At 35.2% G+C, this 22410-nt stretch overlaps 2 pseudogenes; both read right to left on the bottom strand.

The window, feature by feature from the left end:
- Positions 1–376: 376 nt before the first annotated feature.
- Positions 377–1017, bottom strand: LOC140890003 (fasciclin-like arabinogalactan protein 6; annotated as a pseudogene).
- A 5160-nt stretch (positions 1018–6177) lies between these two features.
- Positions 6178–21710, bottom strand: LOC140890002 (8-hydroxyquercetin 8-O-methyltransferase-like; annotated as a pseudogene).
- Between the last annotated feature and the right edge of the window lie 700 nt (positions 21711–22410).

Raw genomic sequence — 22410 nt, 5'->3', positions numbered from 1 at the left:
CTTTCCAATCCAGTAACAACATGACGAAGATCCAGCACAATAAACTTCAATATATGGAACACATTGTTATAAAAAATATTAAACTCGAAAAACATGAATATAGTAGAAATAGCACAATAAGAATATATTTGTCGCCTCCACAAGGTGCTTGAGGATTAAGATGTACATACGTCTATTTTCCTAGGATACAACGGTTGAATCAGTAATAAACTAAGCACAAATTCACTACTTCTGCAAATTCAAATCGTATCTTCATTTTATCACCAAAACTTAACGGAGGCCAAATGAGAAGCTAATAATATGAAATGATGGAGAATACTTGAATGAGATCTTTAATATCTTTTTTGTGTGTGGATTGAGAAAATAAATACACTATTTATAGGCTCCAAAAGTTATCGCCGAAAGAATCGGCTGCCGGCGGTGGAGAGGCGGTCGGAGGCTTGGGTTGAGGGAACTCCATCGGAATCAAAACCTTGTCGACCTGGTAAACCGAGAGAGGTAAATCTTTCCTCACCGCATTGTATATCGGGACTTGGATGATCCCGGTGGACACATTGAGCTAATTGGCTTGGCCGCTGAAGTTGAGGCCGAAAACGCCGCCGTCTTGGTCGGTGGCCAGAGTCCTGACGGGGTTGCTGACCGTTTGCAGGCCCTCGACGGTGTAGTTCCTGGGGAGGATGTGGTAGATAAGGAGCTGGACCTTTTGTTGGTCGGTGAGGTTTTTGAGGGTACCGGACGGAAGGTTCTGGAATGCGTTGTCGCTGTGGGAGAAGACGGTTACACCCAGGTTGGAGTTGTTCACTAGGTTGTTGATTTGGTTGCCCACTTGAGTTTGGTTCAGGAGGCGAGAAAAGGATTCGTATTGGCCCGCCTTTTGGAGGATTGCGAATATGTCGACCAGCCCCGCGAGGGCGGTAGGGGCTGGGGACGACTGACCGTGGGCGACGGGGATGAGAAAGAGGGCCGCGAGAGAGAGGGAGAGGAGAGAGAAATCCGACGAAGCCGCCATTGCGGTGGTGAAGGGTGGCTGTGATAATGGTGTATATCACACGTATTCGGGAGGTTCTATGCTCCACCGGGTGCTTTTCACCCGGTGGATCTTGGCCCTTCATTGGGCATGGGGCTCACACATTTGTGTGGGCCCCATGCCCAATGAAGGACAAATGCTGCATCGGGTGTAGAGCACCCGGTGTAGCATAGAACCTGCCCACGTATTCAAGTCAAATAGTTGGTAGCCAATTAAATTATTAATTAATTCTTTAGGAAAATTAAACTTAAATTAATAGATAAGTTATTTTTTAATAAAAGTTGTGAATTTTTTTTTTGTATTAATTACTTTATATAAAATTTACACACATTAAATCAATAATTAAAAATTTTATTAATATGTTTCTATTAATATTTATTTATGAAATGTTATTTATAATTAATTATAATATTATTTATTTATTTTTATTTGTCATGAGCCAGCACGCGGGCCGGCCCGCCTAACCCGCAACTCACCTTGGGTTGGGTTAGGTTGAGGATTTCTTGCTCGACAGGATGATGGGTCGGCCCGCCATCAACCCGCCAAAAGGTGGGTTTTTGGTAGGGCGGACGTTGACCCGTTTGACAGTTCTACACCTTATCATAACGAACCTACTCATTTATTTTCATCCTCTACGATAGACGTATCAAATTTTCTCTATTTTTTTTTGAATCAATATATACCTATTTATAAAATATATTTTAGTAACGTCTAAAATTTTTTTTAATCAAATTATATAAGGTAAATTTTGTATGAAATTTGTGTTTCCAGTAATTTTTCGGGTCTGTATAAAAACACGAATATATTTATATACATAAATCTAAGATGGAAAGCGTGTTATGGATTGAATGCGAGTAACATTAAAATAAGTATATATATATATTATAGTATAAAAAAAACTTTATATATGTGTATGTATAATGTATGTAATATATATATTTTTTGTTCAAAAAGTTTTAGTTTTTTTGTAATTTGCATATTTTTTCAATAATAAATTTTGTTAATTGTCTGATAAAATTCAAATGCTATATCAAATTCCAACTAATTGTGTTGTTTTTCGGCCTCGGGAATCTGATCATGGGAAGCTAACTGCGTTCCAGCCAATAATTGCAAAAGAGTCGTTATCCACGTTATTGGACAAGTAGCTGTTTGGAATGTTATATTATATAATTGCATGACACTCTTTCATATGTCTTGTAATTTAGCATATTTGAACTTATACAATTTTCCTCATTTCTCACTCCCCACTCTCCACAATTATTTTCAAAACATTTCCGTTGTGCCAGCACAAGCTAGCTCAATCACTCACGCATATGGAAAATTATATTTTACATCATGTAATTCGCATATTTTTTCATTAATTATTGTCAGAAAATCAACGATTCGCATATTTTTTCTTTAATTGTTGTCAGAAAATCGACGATTTTAGCTTACCGATTTGTATTTTTAAAATTTTAGTTTTTTTTCATCGAAGTAATAATGAGCCATGACACATGATAAACGATGGTATGTCATAGATTATTGTCGGCATGCTGTCGAACGTCAAGTCAACATCAAACTTTGGTGAAAATTATCATAATATGAAATAACATGATTAAAAATGAAAAAAACACGTGAATTAATATGTGAGAAAAAAATATAATTTTTAATAAGTATTGTTCCCAATTTAATTCCTCATTTTATTGTATTTATCCAATTTAGTCACGTATTTTTAGTTGTCCCGACGTATCATTTTGTGTAATTTTTTCGATTTAAACTTCCAGTTAACTATACAGTTAAAATGACAGAGATCAAGCATGTGAGGCGTGTAATTTTTTCCGATTTAATCCTCTCGTTAATATACAGTTAAAAATGACATAGAATAAGGATGTGACCTAATGATAATTCCCTATTCTAATCCATTTTCTCGATTTAGTTCATCGTTTTCCAAGTGTCCCGATTTAGTCCTTCATTATTAATATTTTTTGCAGTAGTTTATTTGTTAACTATACAGATAAGAAAAGACGAAAAATAAGCATTTACTTCATAATAGTCATTTCAATTAGTGAGAAAACATTCATATTTATCCAAAAAAACTAAATATATCTTTCTTGATAAAATCATAAACCAAGAAAACAAGGACTCAACACCCCTGACTCTACCTGCAATCACCAAAACTTTAATCTTTAATTCGTCCTCATCAATATTTCCTGCACGGCTGCCCCTCAATTTTCTATATATGCACCGACTCAATTTTTCTGTTTTTCATATATATATATAAATTTGTTTATTTATTCTTAAAAAAACCATTCATGTTTATATTGTAAAAATTTTTAAAGTATATATTCTTACTATAAAAAATAAAAAATTATTTTTAAAAAATCAAAATTATATAAAATAAATATTAAATGACGAAAATCTATTATATTAATATTTAAAATATTTTTCAAACATACAATATATAAAAATGTAGCAAATCTTTTATAATTTTATATAAAAAAATAATTTTTAAAAGTTGCGGGTCAACCCGAACCTGATTCGACCCGAACACAAAAATCCCTAATCATAACCAGATATTTTTTGGTTTGATTCGTGTAGAATTAAAAAATGGGATTAAAAAACTTCGTGTCTATAGCAGCTTGATTCCCGTACGTCAAATGTATTGTATTGTAATTAATATTAAGGTTTGAAACAATTATTATATTATATATATAGTCTAATAATTAAGAAACATTAAGTTGAGGTTTCAAAAAAAAAAAGGAAACGTTAAGTTGATCGACGAAGATTAGCCATAATCATCATCATATAATAATGTAACATATTAATACATATGGGATATTATTTAATGTCAAAATCCTTAATTATTTCTTGAAAAGTATAAAAATTAAAAATCAGCGAGTCTCCGATCCACATCGTGATTAATTACAACAAAAAAATCTGAATTAAATATTCCAAGCTGCAATACCTACTCCCAAAGGAAAAAATTGAGGTATTTAATCGAATATAATGGACGAGACAGTAAGTTAGAAGTATTTTATTGGCCATTTATAAGCTGGCATACACATGGAATATGGCCTACAAGCATGTTATAATTATCTTCTTCTACGAATTTGACATCCCGTAGGCTGTGTCATAATCATTCGTTTGTTTACTTGGTTGGTCTCCGCCACATGAAAGCTTGTGATTGATACATACATACATATATATGCACGTATATATACCGTGAGATATTTTAAAAGTATGTTGTTGGGTATTTCGTGAGTATCACAAGATGATCACATGAATGCTCTGAATGTCACGTTAGCCCTCCCCTCGTACATTTTTTTGAGTCTCAAAAAATATTCTGCATTAAATGTTTTCACGATGTTTACATGGACATCTTTCTACGACCACGAGATGCCCAACAAAAAACACTCAAAATGTAATATATATATATAGAGAAATTTTCAGCTGCCCAACCGTGTTTTCCCACTTGTCCGCGACCACTAAAACCCGATAGTGGGTTTTAGTAGTTTTTGTTTTTCTTTTCGCATCACTAAAACCCACTACCGGGTTTTAATGGTCGCGGACCAAGTGAAAAAACATGGTTGGACAGCTGAAAATTTCTATATATATATATATATATATATATATATTTATATTCCCGATTGAAGAAGATTGTGCATGGATCTAGTGATGGTAACATTCCATCAAACCATTTATAAGCTGGCATACACATGGAATATGGCTTACAAGCATGTTATAATTATCTTCTTCTACGAATTTGACATCCCGTAGGCTGTCTCATAATCATTCGTTTGTTTTCTTGGTTGGTCTCCGCCACATGAAAGCTTGTGATTGATACATACATACATACATATATATGCACGTATATATACCGTGAGATATGATATTTTAGAAGTCTGTTGTTGGGTATTTCGTGAGTATCACAAGATGTTCACATGAATGCTCTGAATGTCACGTTAGCCCTCCCCTCATACATCTTTTTGAGTCTCAAGAAACATGCTGCTTTAAATGTTTTCACGATGTTTACATGGACATCTTTCTACGACCACGAGATGCCCAACAAAAAACACTCATGATCCACGTAAGCTGTTCTACATATTCTCGACGATAACTTCATGCAACAACCACCCAAGACCCCAAACAGATCATTACATTTGCTTATAGAACATGATTACATAGAATAAGAGTGTTAAAATGCACAGTGAAATTCGCGGACAGAACTCCGCGTGCTGGGGGGAGCATTTTTGCGCGCCCCAATCGAACAAGCGCTCTAGGGTGCGCATTTTTGCGCGCCACAGCCTAGAGGTCGTGCTAAGGCGCGCAAACCTGGCCTGGAAATTCAGGCAACGACGGCCAGGTGTTTTTTCATCTTTTTTGCTTCCGAAAACCTTTGTACCCACCCACACGCTAGCTACTAATCGATATATATCAAATAATAGACTGCAAAACACGACATAGGACACATAGAACGACTCATCCTCAATGTTTTTTAACCCAAAAATGAATCAACATGACGCGACACTTGGTACAATCGATCAACATATACGATACATGTTGTAATGATCGGATGATGTGTGTATTTTTGCTAGGAGTTTCGGTATGCAAAGATAAGACCTCAAGTGGATTTGTGTAAACATATGCTAATCAAAGTCTTCTAGTGATACATTTTGAAAACATGAAAAAGGAGAGACGACGTAGAAGAGTTTTGCCTTTTAAATTTTCAGAAACAAGTTTTGTGTTACATTACCCTCTACTTCCTTTTGTTTCATTAAGTGTTGTGGACCGTTTTCACATTTTTCGATACTCTGGTGCATTTACAAAAGAACGAGACAATCTTCCGAATCCTTAATTAAAAATTAAAATAGTTGAAAGCACACTTTAATTTCAGAAACAGAAGAGTGAAAATGTTGAAATTAAAGTGTTTATTAAAACTCTCCTTCCAAAGATTTTTCTCTTTCCGTTACCAATAGTTGATAATAGAAGATAAAATCAAAGAATAATTAGAACTATATAAAAACAAAGTTATGCCGATACTTAATTTTTTTTTTGTTTATTTTCAGCACCGATGATAAATATTAATTGTACTAACATTAAAGAAAATCAGTGACAAGCACGAGATAATTAGTTTTCCTTGGAACAAAACAATAGGAAAGGAGACACAACAATAGTATAATTTATTATTTTTGATTCATACATAATATATATTATGAAATTATGGAAATATCTCAATGAGAGATCTCATTCCTAAACAAGGAGTAATCTTGTAACTGGTGAAACCAGCAGCCAAAACGACTTCTCTCCATTGTTTTCAGTCATCATCAACATATCAAAGAAGATCTGAGTTTCAGTTGTTTCGTGCTCGTTAAACGACGACTCATCCTCGGTCATGACCATGTCACCAATTATCACTTTTCCTCCATTTTCTTTATTTGGAATTGCTTCTTTGCATATTGTCATCAATATTTTTATGCACTCTTGGTCACTCCAATCATGCAATATCCACTACATTATCATATCAATCAATTAGTTCTTATAATTTCTTTTATGTTTGGGTTTAAGACAAACATATAAAAAAATATTAATTTCTTGAAAGGGTACGTACGTACGTACCTTGAGCAATACAGCATTAGCAGGATCGGAGGAACATAATTAATCAAACATGTCTCCACCAACAATGGCCAAGTTATCAGTCCCTTCCAAGCCATCGACGTACAACATGGGGGAAGATCCTGTTGGAAAATGTGTTGGAAAGTGGTGAATGAGATAAATGCTCATTGTTCCACATTGGAAAAATAAGGGAAAGGATGACAATATATAATGCCCAAGTTTGAACAATGGGTTGGGGTCCCAAGGGATACCCATGTTTGTTAAAGGGAGCGGACCTAGTCTAGGCTAGGTTCGAACCATTAGCCACACGCGCGCCCGCCGCCGCCGTCCGTCCGACCGGCTCGGTCACGGGCTTGGCTTGGCACATGTTTAAATTTTTAGACAAATAAATTAAATATTTATTTTGCATGTCAGAACAGTGCATGCAGAAACAGTGTGACGTGACTTTTGGGCTCGAACCAGTGCATCTCTTCAGACCGAACCATTGCAACTTTTCGGCCATGCATGCATCGAAGGGATGCAACCGTCCGAGGCAGCCGTCCAACATCTATAAATAGATGGCCCCTGCATTCATTTCAACTCGCTCATTCAGATTTCTTTTCTTCTCTCTTACATACTCATATCGAGTCTGAGTTTTCTTAAAGCACTTCTGTTCGAAGTTCTTTGAGTCTGCAGTGCTGCTACTCAAAGTTGGAAAGCGTTCTATCTTGGGAGACTTTTTGCACGATCCCGTTAGCACCTAGGCGGGGAAAAATTTGTCTTAAAGAAAAAGAGTTCAACTCTTGGCTCGCTTTTAATTGTGTGGTGGAAATTGTGATTACAAGTTTAAGACAAATTTTTTGATCATGGCTGATGTTCCAACTCCTCCTGTTACGCCGCCCCCACCACCACCCCCTGTTACGCCGCCACCGGCTGTTGTCACGGCCCCTGCTGCTTCCAATGCACATGCCGAGAGACCTGAGAAGTTCTCCGGTTCTGACTTCAAAACATGGCAACAGAAGATGTTGTTTTACCTCACAACACTTCATCTTGCAAGGTTTTTGAAGGAAACTGTTGCTGTTCCGGCACCGGATGCTGACACACAAACAAGGTCTGCCTTTGATGCATGGTGTCACAGCGACTTCTTGTGCCGAAATTACATACTGAATGGGTTGGACAATACGCTGTATAGTGTATATTCTGCAACCAAGACTACTAAGGAACTGTGGGAATCCTTAGAGAAAAAGTACAAGACAGAGGATGCTGGCACGAAGAAGTTCGTAGTCGGTAAGTTTCTCGAGTTTAAAATGGTTGATGCCAAGACGGTGATTAGCCAAGTGCAAGAGTTCCAAATCATCCTACATGACATAATGGCTGAAGGGATGATGATCAGCGAGTCCTTCCAAGTGGCTGCATTAATCGAGAAATTGCCACCTTTATGGAAGGAGTTTAAAAATTATTTGAAGCACAAACGCAAGGAAATGGGGCTCGAAGACTTGATTGTCAGACTGCGAATTGAAGAAGACAATCGAAAAGCAGAAATCAAAGCTGGTAAGATGCCGATGGAAGCAAAGGCAAACTTGGTAGAGCCTAATGCTATGAAGAAAAGGAAGAAGTTTGGGAAAGATGTGATGCAAGGGAAAAATAAGAAGTGGAAAGGCACATGCTGGAACTGTGGAAAGTCGAACCACAAAGCCAAGGATTGTCGCTTACCGAAGAAGGACAATCAATACCGGGCAAATGTGGTCCTACACAAATCTGTGCCTATTGATTTGTCCGAGATAGATTTGTCAGCAGTAATCTTTGAGGCTAACATGGTTGATCATCCCAAATAATGGTTTATCGACACCGGAGCTACACGACATGTCTGTGCTGACAAGGATCTATTCTCGAAGTATACTCCTATAAGTGGACGAGAGCTCTATATGGGTAACAATGCTACTTCTAAGATCGTTGGACTAGGCAAAGTGGTGATCAAGATGACTTCGGGAAAAGAGCTTACTCTCATCGATGTCCTCCATGTTCCGGACATAAGAAAGAATCTTGTATCGGGGTCTAGACTGGTCAAGGCCGGATTTAGAATAGTGTTTGAAGCCGGCAAAGTTGTAATCATGAAAAATGGACAGTTCCTAGGAAAATGATATATAGAAAAGGGACTGTTCAAAATGAATGTAATGACTGTACTTCGTGATCTTGAAAGTAATAAAGTTAATGCTTTGAATTACTTGATTGAATGTTCTAATTTATGGCATACTAGATTAGGACATGTTAACTTCAACACTTTGCGAAAACTTGGAAAACTAAATCTTATTCCAAGGACTAAGATTGATTCAAACTATAAATGTGAAGTATGTGTTGAAGCTAAATTAACTAAATTACCTTTTCACACAGTGGAAAGAAGTACAATACCTCTAGAACTAATTCACACCGATGTTTGTGATTTAAAGTTTGTACAAACTAGAGGTGGGAAAAAGTACTTTATTACATTCATAGATGATTGCACAAGATTCTGCTATGTGTTTCTTCTAAGAAGCAAAGATGAAGCTCTTGAAACATTTAAGACCTATAAGACTGAAGTCGAAAATCAATTAGGCAAACAAATCAAGAAAATTCGCAGTGATAGAGGAGGTGAATATGTTGCTCCGTTTGAAGAATTTTGCAATGAATCTGGCATTATTCATCAAACAACTGCTCCTTATTCACCACAATCTAATGGCATTGCGGAAAGGAAAAACCGTACTCTGAAATAAATGATGAATGCCATGCTAATAAGTTCTGGACTTCCCCAAAACTTGTGGGGGGAAGCAATACTTTCGACAAATCATATACTTAACAAAATTCCACATAAAAAGAAGGATGAAACTCCTTACGAATTGTGGAAAGGACATAAGCCCTCATACAAATACTTGAAAGTGTGGGGGTGTTTGGCGAAAGTAGAAATACCAAAGCCAAAACAAGTGAAGATTGGACCTAAGACTATAGATTGCATCTTCATTGGATATGCAAACAACAGTAGTGCATATAGATTCCTAGTGCACAAGTCAGTGATTCCTGATATACATGAAAATACAATTATTGAATCAAGGAATGCTGCATTTTTTGAGAACATATTTCCTTCTAAGGAAGAGAAAGAAACGAGTTCTATTAAACGAGCTCATAAATCTACAAATGAGGAAACTCATGAAAACGAAGAACCAAGGCGTAGTAAGAGAGCTAAGATAGCTAAAACTTTTGGTCCTGATTTTCTAAGTTATGCTATAGAAAATGATCCAAGGACTTTAAGTGAAGCACTATCCAGTCCTGATGCTCCACTTTGGAAAGAGGCCATAAAAAGTGAAATAGATTCCATCATGCAAAATCATACTTGGGAGTTAGTAGATCTCCCACCGGGAAGCAAACCTTTAGGATGCAAATGGATCCTAAAAAGAAAATACAAAGCTGATGGATCTGTTGAAAAATACAAAGCAAGGTTAGTGGCCAAAGGATTTAGACAAAAAGAAGGGTTGGATTTCTTCGACACATATTCACCTGTTACAAGAATAACGTCTATTCGAGTACTTATAGCAATTGCTGCTTTAAATAATCTTGAAATACATCAAATGGATGTTAAAACGGCCTTTTTAAATGGTGAGTTAGAGGAAGAAATATATATGGCACAACCTAAAGGATTCATTGCTCCCGGTCAAGAAAGAAAAGTGTGTCGACTCATTAAATCGTTGTATGGGCTAAAACAAGCTCCTAAACAATGGCATGAAAAATTTGACAAAACAATGATGTCAAATGGATTCAAGATTAATGAGTGTGATAAATGTGTTTATATAAAAGGCACACATGACTCATATGTAATTGTTTGTCTATATGTAGACGACATGCTCATAATGGGTAGTAATCATGATATAATCATGAAAACTAAGAAAATGTTGACAAAATATTTTGATATGAAAGATATGGGAGAAGCAGACGTTATCTTAGGAATTAAGATTGTAAAAGCGCCTGAAGGAATTGTCCTAACACAATCTCATTATATTGAGAAAATACTTAGGAAATTCAACGCATATGACGTCACACCGTTAAGATCACCAGTGGATTTAAGTTTACATTTATCCAAAAATCGAGGTGAACCCGTATCTCAACAGCAATATGCAAGGATAATTGGGAGTCTAATGTATATTACAAATTGTACTCGTCCTGATATTGCATACTCAATAAATAAATTGAGTAGATTTACAAGTAATCCTAGTCATGATCATTGGAAAGCATTAGAAAGAGTGTTTAAATACTTAAAGTACTCAATGGACTATGGATTACATTATAGCACATATCCTTCCGTACTAGAAGGATACTGTGATGCAAATTGGATATCCGACACAAAAGACTCTAAGTCCACAAGTGGATATGTGTTCACCATCGGTGGAGGAGCTGTGTCATGGAAATCCTCTAAACAAACGTGTATAGCTCGTTCAACTATGGAATCGGAATTTATAGCTCTAGACAAAGCGGGAGAAGAAGCGGAATGGCTTCGTAATTTCCTAGAGGATATTCCGTGTTGGATGAAACCAGTGCCAGCAATTATGATACATTGCGATAGTCAAGCGGCTATTGGTAGGGCACAAAGTAGTATGTATAATGGTAAGTCAAGACACATACGTCGAAGACATAATACCATTAGGCAGTTGATCTCAAATGGAGTTATCGCAGTTGATTATGTAAAATCAAAAGATAACTTAGCCGATCCATTGACAAAAGGTTTAGGACGAGATCAAGTTAACTGCTTATCAAGAGGAATGAGATTAAAACCTACAAAATTAAAGAATATTCATAGCGGAAACCCAACCTTGTAGATTGGAGATCCCAAGATCTTGGTTCAATGGGACAATCAAGTTATGAACGTTCACGTTCACGTGCACTCAGAACTTTGTTCTATTCTCATTCCTAGGATAAAAGTGCAACCTGTGCAAGTAGTGAGGTTAAGTTTTAACAAAACTTTTAATGATTCCTATATTTCTTTAAGAAATAGGGTATGACAGGATACTCATATACTAGGAGGTCACCTATAAGTGTGAAGACGGGCCGCTTCAACGAAACACTTAAGAATCCAAGATGTTGTCCAGGGCCAAAATGGACAAAACCATGAGAACAAATAAAGTGTGAGGAAAATTATTGTGTGAATACTGTTGTCTTGGTTTACATCAACGGCTGAATAGTTCAAGACATCACGTTCACTAGGCAGCCTAGTAAATCCGATAGTATTTCACTAAGGAAGATTCAAAGCCGCAAGCTACCTCTCCCCATGCAATAATTTTTCGTAAGAAACTCTGTTTTAGCATCTGCATACATATTCGCATAAATCACATTCATGTGGGGGATTGTTGGAAAATGTGTTGGAAAGTGGTGAATGAGATAAATGCTCATTGTCCCACATTGGAAAAATAAGGGAAAGGATGACAATATATAATGCCCAAGTTTGAACAATGGGTTGGGGTCCCAAGGGATACCCATGTTTGTTAAAGGGAGCGGACCTAGTCTAGGCTAGGTTCGAACCATTAGCCACACGCGCGCGCGCCGCCGCCGCCGCCGACCGGCCGGCTCGGCTCGGTCACGGGCTTGGGCTTGGCTTGGCACATGTTTAAATTTTTAGACAAATAAATTAAATATTTATTTTGCATGTCAGAACAGTGCATTGCAGAAACAGTGTGCCCTTTCATCCGAATCAGTGCATCTTTCCTTGTGAACGGACGTGACTTTTGGGCTCGAACCAGTGCATCTCTTCAGACCGAACCATTGCAACTTTTCGGCCATGCATGCATCGAAGGGATGCAACCGTCCGAGGCAGCCGTCCAACATCTATAAATAGATGGCCCCTGCATTCATTTCAACTCGCTCATTCAGATTTCTTTTCTTCTCTCTTGCATACTCATATCGAGTCTGAGTTTTCTTAAAGCACTTCTGTTCGAAGTTCTTTGAGTCTGCAGTGCTGCTACTCAAAGTTGGAAAGCGTTCTATCTTGGGAGACTTTTTGCACGATCCCGTTAGCACCTAGGCGGGGCAAAATTTGTCTTAAAGAAAAAGAGTTCAACTCTTGGCTCGCTTTTAATTGTGTGGTGGAAATAGTGATTACAGATCCAGCACAGTACACTTCAGTCCAGGGAACGCAGCACCAATAACCTTAGCCATGATTCCTATGCCTCCCCCGACGTCTACAAGCGATTTCAAACCTTCAAACACATGTTTGCAATCTGATCTATATATTGACCACACTAGCCACAAACCGTGAATCACTAGCCATTGCTTCATTAAAGAACTTATTCAACCTGCAAGCTCGCAAAACGCCTTTCCAAGAGCAGTGTAGAATGGTGTACGTGGGAGTGTCGTTTTTAAACTAATTATCTCCCACGTACTGCTATGCTTGAGGGATCGTCTTTTAACAGGAGACGAGAGGCTGGTGTCACCCAATAACCCCTCTTTTTCGTTATCGTCGGAGATGGTTTTTTGTTTATTTGTTGATTGGGCGAAGATGATCAAGAAGCAGAGATCAGTCGCTTAGCCTCAACACAAACATGGAACACGATGAAATTAAAACACGATGAAATTGATTGTGATGTTGGAAAAAATGATGAAATTGATAGGTAAGAGTGTGATGAACTTCAACCATTTGTGTAAAACTTTGTAACTATATTTAAATATTATTATGTAATTTATAAAAACTTGCATTTTTGTTATTTATGTTCGCTTATTGACAATTTTTGTTTTTCATGTTATCAAATTTCAATGTTATAAGTTAGTTATATATTTTTTTTGGGCAATTGTAATCCTTTTAATTTTATTAGCTAGGGGTGTTGATGTAACAAAGCACACATCAACTCAACATTGATGCATGCATGTAATATTTTATATCACGTCTAAAAAATGACTAAAATTGTCAAAGAACAAAGAGATCAAACATACTAAAACTGAAAACATAAATTAGAAAAACCTTAGGACCAAAATACAATTTTCATTATAATTTATTAGATAATAATTTGAAGGATTTTGCTTATTTGTTTGTTTTTAAATTTTCTTCAATAAATGATTATTTGGGAAACCATGAATTTTTTAAATCCATTTTTTATTTTTAAAAAAAGTTTTAAGTTGGTCGATTTACAAAATCCTAGCCTCTCTATATAAACTATTATTTAAAATTAAGATAACAATCAATATTGAATAATGGTATTTCAAATTGAGTGTCATAATTATAATTTTATAAAATAAATATTTCCCTTTAACCAACACGGTTGATGAAATCCTATATATAGTGGGGGTATTACATATTTACATTCCCTGCAGATCCAATAATGGTTATATATCATTGGTCCAAATATGTGGAGTTCATGTTTGACCTTATATAAATATATATTTTAAAATGGAATGATGACCAATGGATCCATTCGAATCACATCTCATTCTCGTCTCAAAAATTCAAAGGATAAAAGAAGTTGCAGTACCATAGCTATCGCCATTATATTCCGCTTCAATCATCGCGAATATTTATCCAACAAAGATTCGAGCTAGGTTCCCATCCAGATGGGAAAAATATTTATTGCTTGCTAAATATTTCTAACTTGAAATCCAATATCGCAATCGCGATGTTCCCTCATATTTCACAGTTGCATGTGATGTGATCATAACGGACCAGCATAAGTTAATTAGCTAGCTTTAACGAAATTGCAATAATTTTATGCGTTGCTGGAATGAGTGAGATTACTTGATTGATTCTATTACACAAAACTGAGGACATGCATGCACATGTCTAAAGTATATATATATATGGCGCCACCACAAATGGTTCTAGGCTCAAGGTCTCTTCTTTAATTTTACCAGAATACTTGGCATGCATTAAATTAAAATGCGCATGAGACGGACCAACCCACATGCGCCGTGATTGCTTTACCATGTTTGTGGAAATATTCCAAGTTCCACCTAGAGCTGACAATGACAAACCCCCGCCCGCCTCAACCCGCGGTGCATGTAGGTTGGCCCACCCCGCCGCGCCTCAATATGCGGCCCATTTAGGTTGGTCCGTTTAGACTCGTCTCCAAACAGGCCAGTAAATTAACTATAGTCTAACCCATCAATTTTTTATGACGGGTCGTGTTGATCCGACAGATCTAACCCGTTTTGACGACTCTACTTCCACCACACGTTTTACAGACAATGAGTTCATGAAACTGAAAATTTGAGTACACACATGATTGCGAGCGTTAATGAGTTGCTGAGAAAACAAAAAAAAAGTCTCATTAGCAAAGGGCGCCATTTCTTGATCAGAATAAAAGTTGAAATTTGAAGATTAATTGGTACGATTTAGACAAGAAAATGATATCAATTCATAGGAGTCAAGTTAAGAATATTAATGCTCTTTTGTACTGGAAGACTTAAAAATTATAATGATATTCGGACAGTTTTGTGTATTAATGAATTTACATTTGCTAATCTTTGATCACTTGATGAACTTAGAGATCACACACGTACTATAAGGCAAATTGTTTGGTCCACAGCGGATTAATTAATTCGAGTTTCCAATCTTTAACGTAACTGAGGCTCTACCTACCGATAACACTATTTAAGCATTAATTCATTAAACAAATTGAAGAAGAGAAACGATACACAAGATTTACGGTATCGGTATCGGTATAAGATTTTAGAATTTTCGGTATTTCGGTATACCGGAAAAAATCGGTATACACGGTATACCGATATTTTTTTTTTAAAAAAACAGTATAAAAAATCAGTATACACGGTATCATACCGATACCGTACCGAATTTCGGTATTCGGTACGGTATCGGTATGAGTTTATGCCATACCGAAATTTCGATATACCGACATGTCGTTATGGTTAGGGGTGGTTCGGTACGGTATGCCGCATACCGTACCGAATACCGCATACCGTACCGGAAATTTCAATACCGAAATTTTCGATACCGATACCGTATCGAAAATTTCGGTATGTTCAACAGTTGAATTGAGTTATTTCCTAATATTACTGTCTAGAATAGGGCTGATAAAAAATACCGAATTTTGTTTATACCGAAACAATCGTACTGAAAAAATATCGAATTTTCGGGATACCAAAAATTTTGGTACAGTACGATATCAAATTTTTCGGTACGGTAACGGTATGAAATTTAAAAATTTTGGTATATTGAATACCGAAATATCGAAAAAATATATAAAAATTTAATAATATATAAGATTTATAAACAATAAATTTTTAAAAATATAAGGTTTTTTTCGGTATAAAATGGTATATACGATACGGTGCCGAAATTTCAGTATACCAGGTATCCATATAACATTTTTTTATACCGTAATTGTTGGTATGATATACGATTTTTGGTACGATATTTCACCCCTAATAAACGAGTGGTACAGTATACGATTTTCGGTACAATATTTCACCCCTAATATACGAGTTCTTGATGAATTTTCGAGTGATCAATGCAGAAATTGCATCAACACATGCCCTAAAAAATATATATATATACTTGTTAAGCATAAGTTTAACGAAAATGATCTGATCCAACAATATACTTGAAAACCTCGTCAAAGTCTCAATTTTACAATAGCATTTTTTTTAGGCTTACAATAGCATATTTAGATCACGCCATCAGACCCTAACACATTATCTTTATTATATTATATTAATATATAAACCGACGGTCTTAGGTTATTTATTAATATTATTTTTGGAGAAGATCAATCCAAATATATCTCCAAGCCATACAACCAAAGATTAAATATTTAATCCAGCCCAATTTGGAATTCTTCTTAGTTGAGAAATTAAATAACTAGCTTGACAGAATGTAATTTAGGTTATATTTTTCGTGGTTATATTTTTTGATGATATGATAAAAATCTTATCTTATCATATTTTATTTATATTTTAGAGATTTATCATAATATTGCATGGATATGCATAGATCTAGTAGACTTATATAATAAAATTCTATATGAACTAGGACTTTCTTCCTATAAATAAGGGGTACTCTCTAACCCTTATGATGGTACTTTTTTTACAATTATTTTATACGCTTTTACGCACTTTTACATTTTCTATTGAATCATATACTGACTTAAGCGTCGGAGTGGCTTTGCCTTTGGGCGAGCCATCTCACATGTTTTCTTTGATACAGAGAAATATTTTGGGATTATTCGACTCGGTTTACTGAAGAAATTGGTTCGTTGATTACCGATTTGAGGTAATTTATTTGATGTGAAATTTTTGAACTTATCAATTGGTGTCATATGTTGGAACGAAAACTAAACCCATGATTACTCTTCACGGTTGACTCAAGGACGAAAAAGAGAAGGAAGAATTTTTTGTATGAGTTTTGGATTTTGCACATCAGCCCACTTGCAAAAGGCGATGTGATGAATTGAACAGTCGGATCTGGTTTTAAATTTGGTATGCATATTAATAATTATGTTATCTAGTATCTGAACGGTGGAGATCGTGATTGGTCACTCGTAGGAGCATATTCTGACCGGCTTGTACAGCTTACATGGTTTCTACGCGCCCTGATTGTACATGCAGTTGTGGTATGCAAAATTTATACTGTGTATTTGGAACATCATGTCGCAACTTCTAAACGGAGAGATCTTTATTGTTTTCCTTTAGATTCAGATACTTACGACCGAATATTGTTTGTTGTTATTCTCGCATGATTACTGTGCGGCATTCTTGAAAAAGCAGTTGCAGAAAATATAACCGTTGGATTTTTTTGAAATTTATACCATGTGATTCGAATTATTATGAATTGCGTCTGAATGGTGAAGATTTATTTTGAAGGCTTCTAGTTTCGGATATACACGGCCGAACAGAATCTGTTGTTCTTCTCGCATGATTACTGTGCAGGATTTTTAAAAAAGCGATTACGAAAAATCTAACCGATGGATTTTTTTGAAATTTATACCACGTGCTCATAACATCTTTACGCTCATTCTGGATGGTGGAGATCATTTTTCTCTTTGTACATCAAGTCGGTTCTTTGAGCAAAGAATAAAAGATGTTTCCTTGTTATACATCCAAATTCATGTCATCCATAAAATGAGAGATAAGTATTTCAAATTTTCAATTACTCTTATCTTGACATTAAATTATCAAAGTTTTTATTTTTAAAATTTATTATCTTTTCTAAAACCTCTTCTAGTATCAAAGTTCTATGTTTGTTTTATTTTGATCAAATTTATTGAACTTCTATTGCCTTGTATTTTTTGTTTGGGTCATTTTACAGATATCGGGCATGCAATCTTGCAGTAAAACCTAATTCTACCATATTGGGCATGCAATCTTGCAGTAAAGCCTAATTTTACTATATCAGATATACAATCTCGTAGTAAAGCCTTATTCTATTATATCGGGCGTGCAATATAGTTGTAAGGCCCTTTTTTACGCATCGGGAATGCAATCCAGCAATAAGGCTCAATCTACGGCTCGATACTCTCTTAAGCTCGACCAAACTCGGCACATACCACACAATTTAAAGTTTTGTTTTGGTTTCTTGAGTTCTATATTCGATTTGGATCGATGAAATATGTAATTTAAGAATTTTAAATTTATAACAACAAATTTATTGATTTATTTGGATAAATCCACCCGTCAATGAATTTTAAATCTCAAGTAATATTTTAAGTAATTGTCATGGATTTCAAAATTGTAGGTTTTATTTGGACATGAAAAGCTTGACGATTTTTCTGTTTTTGGCCCGTTTATTAGACTCATAGAAGAGTAATCCTTGTACAGGCAGCTTGGCTAGAAGATTCGGGTTCTTTGAGTTATACCGCTACCACCAACAATTTAGGGTACATTTTCTAAGTTCAACCAATAATATTTTATTTTTAATATATATTTTGTCTATTTTCAATGACCACAAAAATTAATTGAATTAAAATTAAAGAAAACTATTGACGTTAAACAAACTACGAGATAAGTTTTCATGTTTGGATAAGTGGAATAGGTGAAATTTGCTGGGATTTTGAATTAAAAATACGGTTTTAGTGTTTGGCAAGTCAATATTTCAAAACGGGATTGATATTTGATGAGATTTCATAGGATTTCACTTAGTTAAGTGAAATCTTGATAAAATTGGTCGAATTTCACGAGATTTCACGAGTTTTGAGTTTATAAAACAATAAAATTATTTTTAATAATAAATTTATATACTTTACTTATAAATTTTAAGTTTTCTTTTTAATTTTTTAACAAAATATCATTTATCCAAATTTTATACTATCAAATTTTAAAATGTATTTTAACTTTTTGCCAAACACCAAAATGGATTTCCATTCAATGGATTTAAAATCCAGTTCCAAATCCAAATCTAATTCCAAATTCTATTTTTCAGAAATCCAAACACATTGTTAGGAAAACCCAAAAAACACAAGAAAACACAACATTAATTATTTTTCATCCATCCATACTATTATTAAATTATGGAAAAATCTCAATTAATTAGAGATCTCCCTAATTAACAAGGAATAATCTTGTAACTCGAGAAACCAGCAGCCATAAAGAAATTTTCTGTTCTCTCTTTTCCAGTTGCCAAAATGATCATCATCAATTCAACATAATCAAAGAAGAACTGATCGAGCTTCAGTTGCACAGCTTACATGGTTTCTATGCTCTTTTATGGTCTCATCCTCCATCGCAACCATGTGAACTATATCACTTTTACTCCATTTTCTTTCTTGGGAATTTCTTCTTAGCATTTCATCAATATTTTAATTAATGCACTCTTTGTCACTCCTATCATGCAAATATCCACTACATCATCACGTAAGTTAGTTCTTTATTACAATTTGAGGGTAGTTTTGAAAAAATGATTGATTGCATAATAGTTCATTCAACGTATAACAAGACATTTTTTAAGGAAAAAATAATTTTTTCCCACTACTTTGGGGTTTTACTTCATTGACTCATTAAATTTGGGTTCAATTATTTACATGGTGCAAGAAACACAAACCTTTTATGGTGCTACATCAATATTTTATGATGTCGTATTAGTACTTAAACGAAAAAGAATTAAAAATTGCACAAAAACAAAACTTTGAATATCTGGTGGACCAAAATCCAAAATAATTTAATTAATTAGTTGGTCACAAAAGTTATTTTTCAGTCACAAAACTCCCGTAAAACTGTCTCACAAGTCAATTTTATTAAACGAATCTCCGACCCGATTTGACTTATGAAAAAGTATTGCCACAAAGGAACTGAGACACAATCCCCACTCTCGATGGGAGGCAGCAGTGATGAAGGGAAACCCTGACCGAGTGCAAAAAGAAGGAGCAAGGTCTAGACAGATAGGCGAGGATAGGAATCGTTTGGCTTCATATATATATATCGGATCGACCATCTCACGAATATAAATCCGTGCGATCGTCTCGCAAGTTACCTCATATTTACTATCTTTCATTTTTTCAAGGAACCATGGGTATAAGGATCTACTAAGTATGTGAAAATTTGGCTGGATGTATCAAAGTACGTAAAAGATAAAATGGTTTATAGATAAATAAGAAATATTGTTACATGATTAAAGCGTTGATCCATACCTTGAGGAAAACAGCATCTGCAAGAGGAACAATCAAACATGTCTCCACTGATAAAGGTCAAGTTATCTGTCCTTTCCAAGCCAGTAACAACATGACGAAGATCCAACACAATAAACTTCAATATAGGGAACACATTGTTATCCAAGATGCTAAACTCAAAAGGCGTGAATATAATAGAATACAACAAGAGTAAATAATAAAAAAAACGAGAAATAGTAAGAAAACTGTAAAGCAAACCGATGCATGTAGCTAAGTATAGTTTCCTTAAAACATATTCGTTGCCTCCAGAAGGTGCTTGAGGATTCATAACACGTACAGACATCTGTTTCCCAGGATACAACGGTTGAACTATTAGCAAACTAAGCACAAATTCACTACTCCTGCAAACTCAAATCGTACCTTCACTTTATCATCAAAACTCAACGGAGGTCAAATGAGAAGCTAACAATATGAAATGCAAGAGAATACTTGAATGAGATCTTGAATATCTTTTGTGTGTGTGTGGATTGAGAAAATAAATACACTATTTATAGGCTCCAAAAGACACACCAAGAGTCATACAAGATTAATTAACTCAATTAATCTTGGAATTAACTCAAAAATGTGGATAGCCAAAAGTCTCAAATTAACTCAAGAATGTGGAGAGCCAATAACACTCTCACATTCATGAACCATAATTTTCATTTAAAATTTTAATTTAAAATAAATTTCCAACAATCCCCCACATGAATGAAAATTGATACAAAGTTTTGGTGATAAAGCTCTACATTTGAATCTTGCATAGGATAGGTAGATGTTATCATTTGAACCTTTCCTTGTGAAATATATTTGTTTTACTGATCGACGAGTAGACATGATGTCCTTGAACTGTTCTGACGTTTTTGTAAATTAAGATATACTATACTTCACACATGGCTCTTGATACTATTCAATTCTCATGAATGTGTTCGTTTTGGCCATGAACACAGGTTTGGTTCTGCAAGAGGGTTTAGAATTGAGCCTTGCAATTCTTTCGAAAGCGGCTCCATTTCTCTCTCACAAAGGTGATTCTATGTTGAATTCCATCAGAATCTTTAAAAGTCATATATTTATCCTCAACATTCACTGTTTGCAATAGGAATAGACTGGGGATAACCCCCACAGTGACCTACCAAACCAGTGCAATTAGGTTGTCTAATTGAACCTAGTTCTTGGGATATCCGGTCAGCGTCGGTTAGGTTTTCCTTCGCACCAATTTATTTTACAGGCTTTAGTCCCATTCCTTTTAACGATTTTGCAACTATCTCTATGTTTAACCCTTTGGTTAACAGATCCGCTATATTATCCTTTGACTTTACATAGTCAATAGAGATAATTTCAGTTGAGAGTAGTTGTCTAATGGTACTGTATCTACGACGTATATGACTAGACTTACCATTATACATATTGCTTTGTGCCCTTAAGATCGCAGATTGGCTATCACAATGTATGCATATAGCCGGCACAAGTTTCAGCCATCCTGGAACATTTCTAAGAAAAGACGCAACCATTCAGCCTCTTCAGCACGCTTATCAAGGGCTATTTACTCAAATTCCATCATGGATCTGGCTATTATAGTTTTTTTTAGAAAAGTTCCACGCAATTGGTGCAACTCCTAAAGTGAATGCAAATCTACATGTAGATTTGAGTCTTTCATATCAGATATCCAGTTTGCATCGCTGTATCCTTCAACAACAGCGGGATATCTGGTATAATTCAGCCCATGGTCACGAGTGTACCATAAGTACCTTAGCAATCTGATAATTGCTTTCCAATGTTCAGCTCCTGGATTACTCGTAAATCTATTCAATTTTCTTACTGCATATGTAACACCCGGAATTTTTAATACGTAAATTCGCATGCATAATTAGGGATTTTATTTATTTAGAATTTTAGATTATGGGTTAAATAATTATGTGAAATTATTTGTGCATGTTTTAAGTTATTTTAAGCATTTAACCCATAATTAGTGATTTTCATGATTTATGGAAATTTAATTGTTTTGATCGCGGAGACGGGACCGTGGACGGACGAGATACCAAAATATTTAGCCAAAAATATTTTATGAGTTCTATGAGCCTTAAAATAATATTTTAAGATATTTTGTCAAGAAAATTTTAGTATTTATTTATATATTTAATTAAGGGTTGATTTTTAGTCAAAATTAGTCCCTTTATTGACTTTTATTAAATTTTAAAATTATCCTATATT

Source organism: Henckelia pumila, chromosome 3 (assembly GCF_033568475.1).
Source record: "Henckelia pumila isolate YLH828 chromosome 3, ASM3356847v2, whole genome shotgun sequence".
NCBI lineage: Eukaryota > Viridiplantae > Streptophyta > Magnoliopsida > Lamiales > Gesneriaceae > Henckelia > Henckelia pumila.
Note: the sequence above shows the minus strand (reverse complement) of the source record. Positions and strands in the feature narration are given on the sequence as shown.